We start from the raw sequence: 7,105 nt of genomic DNA on the forward strand, positions 1-7,105 counted from the left end.
AAGGTCTTTTAATTACATAATTAATTACAGAGCTCTGCGGAGTCAGGTGCTCGGCGATCTTTTTGCAAAGCCAGCACCCCTCTGACCCAAATCCGCGTCATTTACACCCAGCAAACTGGTGAAAACTCTCTTCTGGGGTACTTTGGGTCGGCTGTTCCAGCTCACCTAACTGATCCCTACTGAGCTGGGGATGGGCAGCACCAAATCCCACTTTGGCGTTTTGACGGGTGTGATTTTTAACACGTTAACGACCCTTAATGAGCAAAAGGCTCAGCCTGGAGCTGGTTTTCTCATTTTTTTTCCCTTTTATCCCTTATTTTCCTTGCTTCCACTAGCTCAGGGCTGCCCGCCTCTTACTTTCGGCTAAAACCCCTCCGGGTTCCGTGCCACCGGCGAATTTGCTCAAAACCCCTTCCAGTCCCGCGTCCGGGTCGCTTGTTGAGGATGTGGGAGCCGCTCTGTAGCCAACAGCACAGGCTCAGGACCGAGCAAGGCAGCGTTTTTATCCGCGACTCCAAGCAGGAGCGCGCCGTCTGCTTCCAGAGCAGTTCATCCGCTGTCATTGCAGCGCCGGCCCCTCCCGTTTCCCCCAGGTTCACCACCCACCCGGTGCTTCACGGACAATGCCTGGCCTTCAGTGGCCGGCCTGTTACAAATCAACTTTCTTTTGCCTTTTACTCTCTTTTTGCTGGTGGTGGTCGTGGTTTCCGCCTCATCGCTCCAAGGAGTCCGGCTGTCTGCATTTCACAAGGTTCTCTGCTATCACCACGAGCGTATCTCAACACCGCATTCCTCTAAACAACGCGACTCTGGGCAAAAACAACATTTTGTTCCCACAATCCCCCCCTTTCCTTCTTTATAAAGTGCTGATTTTTGCAGAACGTTTCCTGGGGGTGCAATTTGGTTGGTATCTTCCTCTTCTTCACCTCGCTTTCCACCTGCAATGTCATCGCGCCACCCGAGCACGGTGGGGGCTCCGTCGTTTGGTTCAGTAGAGCAATTAACCGCTGGAGCAGCCGTCCTCTTACGCAGGGGACGGCGCAACAACCAACGGCTGTCCCAGCTCCTGCCACAAGGATCCAGGCTGTAAATGTGGGCACTCCCCTCCCTCTCCATCCACCACACCCCGACTCCAGCCGTCCGGCGATGGAGGCCTCTGTCCCTAATTTCTCTGCCAATTAATTGGCACGGGTGGTGAGCCCTTGCAGGGCTCTCGTTACTGTGCCACCCGGGTACTGCTGGGGATGAGAGTGCAAAGCGGTTGCTGGGGATCACGCCCCCCCCTCCGTTCTCCGCGAGCATCCTCTCTAATGCTGCTTTCCCAACCCGTTCTGCTGGTGGCATCCAGTTGTTCGGCGATTCCTCGTCGCATCCCTCGTACAATTGATGAACCTCTGCTGATTATAGTAGATATAATTAATCCAACCCGCATCCTTACTGGTTGTTACCCAGCAGAACTCAAACCCTGCGGCGATTCGATTCCTGGCTTTCCGTTCATCGGGAGCTCCTCTAGGCAGCCCAGCAGCACCCACCTTCACTCCACCATCAGATCACACTCCCAAGCCTCTTTTGCTTCTTCTGGGTGTTTGTGGTGTTCCTCCTTCATTGCCAGGCTGAGGGGCACAGCTAACTGAACAAGCACACCCCAGTTAGGTGGTAGGGTGGACCCTGCCTTCCCTCCACAGCACCAGCGGAGCTCTGCCCTGGGGATCTCAAGCCCCGAGCATTTTCCCATCCAGTCCTTGGTAGCCCTCGAGGTCCTCGTGCACGAGGCCAATTCTCCCGGGCGCCGGGTAGCACGCGCGCCCTGCCGTGAGGGGCGAGCGGTGCGGTCACCTCCAGCTGGGGGGATGCAGGGGGAACCCTGACACTGCTCTCACGCAAGGAAGGGGACAGCAGGGAGAGACCCACAGGCCCCATTCCCCCAGGCACCCTTCCGTGGTACGGTGCAATCATCCATCGCATCCCCTGGGTCCACCCCAACGGGAAGGGCGCTCTGTGGGCCGTCGGTCGCCCCGAGGCACAGGCATGGCTACGGCAGGGACTCTGGGCAGAGGATTTGGCCCGTTCTCTCCCGACTCGCATCCCCGTGCCCTGTTTCAGTCTCCAAAGTTTGCCTGAGATCCTCTAGTTCTTTATCTTTATGCCGCCTTCCGAGGAGGGCCTCCTGTTTTCTCCTCGGGTTCCTCCCTCTCTCTGGTGGCCGAGGAGGATCGCTCCCACTCGGCTGTTCCCCACCGGGCTCCTGGGTCTCCCCCGGTTCCATCTGCTCCAAGACCGTAAGCACCGTTAGTGACGTCATCAGCCCAATAGTTAGTTATCGGATCGCATCGTAGGCGCTGGCAATTGGGCTGAGCAGATCCTTTAAATATGACAATTTTTTAGCCCCATGAAGTCATCAGCGGTTGGCGTGGGCGTGGGTGACCACCCTTTACGATTGGTCGTCCACCGTGCAGCAGTCCCTGCCGGGCACGGGGGTCCTTCGAACATCCCGCTAGCCCAACCCAACCTAGCCCCCTCCCCAGAGAGACCTGCAGGCCTCGTTCCCCCGGCGCCCCCCCCCGCCGCCCCTGCCCCCCTCCCCCCCTCCCCGGTGACCCCGGGCCCCCCTCTCCCCCTCGCCGGTCGCGCTCCCGTAACCGAGGCCGTGAGCGCTGCCACGGCGCCCACGCCGCGAAGGCCCACCGCCGATCCTGATGGTCAGCCTCCATCTCCCTCCCGTCCTCCCTCCTCCACCCTGCCTCCCGGGCCTCCACTGCTGCCCCTCGCCCCCATCCTCCCTGGGGTCTCCTGGTGGGACCCCCACCCCTGGATGCCCCCCAGGCACCCCTGGGTGTCCCGTCCTCCCCCCTTGCCCCCCGACCCCCTGGGGAGACCCCAGGGGAGGGTCCCTGAGAGCCTCTCTCTCCCCACAGCCGTTGTCTGCCTCGAGGAGTCATCCAGCCCCATCATCAAGGACATGACGGAGTCCTCTTCGTTTGACAGTGAGGCCTGGGTGGCCGGGATGCCCCCACGGACCCCCATGAGCCCCCTGTACACCCCACCAGCCCCTATGTGCCCCGCCACCCCCTTTGACCCCTTCCCGTGCCCCCTCCTTAGCACTGTGCCAGCAGCGGGCACCCCCTGGCTACCAGCACAACTTCCGCGCGGTGAAAAAGAACAACGCCATCCACCGCGTCACCAACCGCACAGCCAGCACGTCCAGCCACGACTGCCACCATGACAAGTGCCACCTCACCTGCGGCGGGCTACAGAGCACGTGAGTGCCACCACGAGGAAGTTCATGAAGAGGTAGAGGGGCAGGGATGGTAGGGGCGGGTTAGGTTGGTTGGGTTGGGGTGGATGGGTTGGGGTGAGTTGGGTTGGAGGGTTTGGGGTCTTTTGGTTGGGTTGGGGTGGTTGGGTTGGATAGGAGGGGATGGGATGGGTTGGGTTGGGTTGGTTGGGTTGGGTTGGAGGGTTTGGGGTCTTCTGGGTTGGTTGGGTTGGGGTGGTTGGGTTGGATGGGTTGGGTTGGTTGGGTTGGGTTGGGCTGGATGGTTTGGGATCTTCTGGGTTGGTTGGGTTGGGGTGGGGTGGTTTGGGTTGAGTTGGGTAGGTTGGGTTAGGTTGGATGGGTTGGGTTGGTTGGGGGGTGTCCATGGGCAGCACTTGGGGGGGACACACGACCACCATGGCTGCTCCCCCAGCCCCACCGCTCACCCCATCGCCCCCCACCCATGTCCCCAGCAGGCAGCAGCCTCAGGGCCCTGCTGGAGCGGGGGACACCGACATCCCGGTGGGTGCTCCCCCAGCTCTGTCCCCCCCTGCACTCACCCCCCCCCCCATCCCACCGCCCCCCCAGGCCCATCTCACCTCCGTCCCCTTCTCCTTTCTCCACCCCCCCCCAGATGCAGATCGCGAGACCCTCGCTGCGACCCCAGCTGTGACCAGGTGCTGTGAGATGTGGGGCAGGGGAAGGTGGGGCGGGAACACGGGGCAGGGGGATGTGGGGCAGAGCGCTGTGGGGCAGGGGGATGGGGGAGCCAAGAATCTGCTCAATGATTCTCCTCCAAGGTCCTCGCTGGCCCCTCCTCACCTCGGGGCCCACCAGGACCTGCAGGACCTTCTCAGCGGCTTCCAAGGCCATCGTCGGCTCGTCCTTGCCTCGGTGCCCTTCCAAGGGTGGGGTTTGAGCCAACATTCCACGGGGCCTGAGAGACAACAGAGAGGACGACAGCTCGAGTATAGAGTTCCTAAAAAAGCCTCTTTTGTCCCAAACTCGGCAATCCCTTCCCTTTGTCCATGTACCCAAGTATTTCACGTGGTGAACCCCCACATCTTTTCTTGGTGCGGTTGGGATTCGGGGAAGTGCCGAAGGCCAGCACTCCGCCTGGGGAAGCCGAATTCCCAGAACTTAGCCAAGTGCTTCCTTACCGCCCGACCCGCTCCACCCTTCCAGGAGGGGAAGGATGCCGCGGAGCGTGAAATTTCCACGTATTCCTAGAGCCCACCGTAGCCCTTGCGATGTTCCGGGCATACGGCGATTTCCCTGATCAGGGTCAATGTTTTCAACAGTTCCATGCCCGGGCGCTGCTCGTTCCAGAGCTACCTCAGTTACGATGTTCGCAGCAGCAGACACTGAAGGGAAGGCTTCCACCCACCCCGACAAATCCCTCTTGATGTAAAGCAATTAATACTTGCCTCGTTAGCACTTTATGCAGCATTTCTCCCCCACCAGGGAGGATCTGTTTTCCTCGGGACGTCGTGACGCCTCGTTCCTTAAAAACCTCTTTCTCTAAAGACTTTTTAGTTCTTTGCAGCTTTGGGTCAGGGGAGCTCAGCCATTCCTCTCTGGATCCTCGGAATCCTCTCTGGATTGATTCTTGGTTCCCCTCAGACACCAGATGCCCTACGTATTTGACTTCTCTTTTGACTAATTTTAATTTATTTTCCAATGCTTCCAAGCCCCGTTTTCCCTGTTGTTTTTTTGTTAGTGGCTTCCTTCACAGCAGTTTTCTTCCGTCCTGGCAACAAAGGCTCATCCTCACACTGTACCAGTGACACCTCCTTGGGAGCTCGGAATTGCTCCAAAATTTGCTCCAGAAGTGGCCCAAATAAATGGGGGGCCCTGCAAGCCCCTGAGGTAAAACCGTCCGTCGGTATTGCTGCTTCCGCCCCGATTCAGGGTCTCTCCAGTCAGAGGTGAATTTGCTGCCAGGGTCTGCGAGCACCCCGTTAGTGTCGCCGTTATTCCAGCCTCGCAATTTCCTGTTTGAACGCCCGATTTCGCCATCAAATCCCCAGCAATCAGCCCCTGCCTCGCGTGCACGCAGCCATTGCCCGGTGATCGCTCCGTCCCTAGTCCCAGCACGGCGTCCCCAGGTAGTGGCACTGTTACCCCAGCCCCTTCTACCCCCGTCACGTTTAGGGTTTAATTAGTTAATCTAATCCCTGATGCTTCCCAGGCCAGCAGTGACCCGGCTGCCCCCGTGCACCGGGCTCACACGGCAGGGCTCCGGTAGCGGGGGGCTGCAGAGGTCGCCCCCGGGAGGAGAATCCAGCGGCTGCCCCCGTGAGATAAGGGCCAGATTGGGCTGGCTCCAAAGGGGCCCACGCTGCCCAGAGCCACGCTGTTAGGGTTAAGAAACAATTCTTGGTAATGGGATGGGAGATTCACAGCCAAATATGATCGTGTGTATAACAAAGGAAAACATAAATAAATGATAGGAGGATGGAGCAGTGACAAGACGGGCCTCGAGAGGTAGAACAGGAACAACTTGAGCCTTGTTAGGAAGATGAGATGGATAAGGTGGGTTAGGACTGAAGCCGAGAACTAATTAAAGTCAAGAACTGAAAAGGAGCATGCGCCAAGGAGAAGAGGTGAAAAGTTTAACCCTGAGGATGACTCCTTACTTCATCTGGAAGACCCCCGGGACGACCACCAGAGAGCACCACGCATGTGCAAATGGGAGGAGAGATAATTAGCATACGAAGCGAGGCTGATGTTGTGAATATTAATGACTACTAATGAATATGTAACTTTTAGGATATTAACAGCGATTGGGATGTAATGGGACTTGAAGCCAGATTTGGGCGCCTGCCCCTGGTTTCCAGCGCTGAATAAAGCACCTTCGTATAATCACGTTGTGGTTATGTGTCTGCTACGCTAACGACGCCACGAGCAGTGCATCGTCGTTAAATCGTGTGGATCTCCGTGAGAACACCCAAGAAAAGGCAATAAAACGCGGCACAACAGCAGCCGGGAGAGCAAGGAGCGAGAAACCTCCAAGGTCAGCGCACAGGAGGGGGACGCGGCGAGAGGGGGTTAGGAGGACGCAGAAAAAGATCTCACGAACTTCTTAGAAAAGGGGGGACCGAGGGAGGGGGCTGGGAGAATCGTCCCAAACAGAGCGCTGACGGCGTTACACCAGGACGCTGCTTCGTGTCTTCGCTAACTACGGAGCACTGTGCCAGTTAATGAAGGAAGAGGCCCCGGGCCCCTCACCGAGGTGAGTCCCTTGATAAGGATGTGAGCCTGTCCTAAGAAGCTGCTCCTGCGGGTGGACAAGAGCCAAGGGGCAACGGAGTCGGCGCGGAGACAAGAGGCCCACCCGCGGTGACGAGGAGGAGTCCCCAGCTTCATCCCCGCGACCCCTGGCCACCACCAGGAGACAGAACCACAGAACCACAGAACCACAGAATTTCTAGGTTGGAAGAGACCTCAAGATCACCGAGTCCAACCTCTGACCTAACACTAACAGTCCCCACTAAACCATATCCCTAAGCTCTACATCTAAACGTCTTTTGAAGACTTCCAGGGATGGTGACTCCACCACCTCCCTGGGCAGCCTGTTCCAATGCCTCACAACCCTTTCAGTAAAGAAGCTCTTCCTAACATCTGACCTAAAACTCCCCTGGCGCAACTTTAGCCCATTCCCCCTCGTCCTGTCACCAGGCACGTGGGAGAACAGGCCAACCCCCACCTCTCTACAGCCTCCTTTGGGGTACCTGTGGGGTGCAATAAGGTCACCCCTGAGCCTCCTCCAGGCTGAACACCCCCAGCTCCCTCAGCCGCTCCTGAGTTGGTGGTTTGGGGGCGTTTTGTGTGGTTTGGGGTGTTTTG

The sequence above is a fragment of the Oxyura jamaicensis genome, unplaced genomic scaffold, assembly GCF_011077185.1.
Source record: "Oxyura jamaicensis isolate SHBP4307 breed ruddy duck unplaced genomic scaffold, BPBGC_Ojam_1.0 oxyUn_random_OJ72448, whole genome shotgun sequence".
Classification (NCBI taxonomy): Eukaryota; Metazoa; Chordata; class Aves; order Anseriformes; family Anatidae; genus Oxyura; species Oxyura jamaicensis.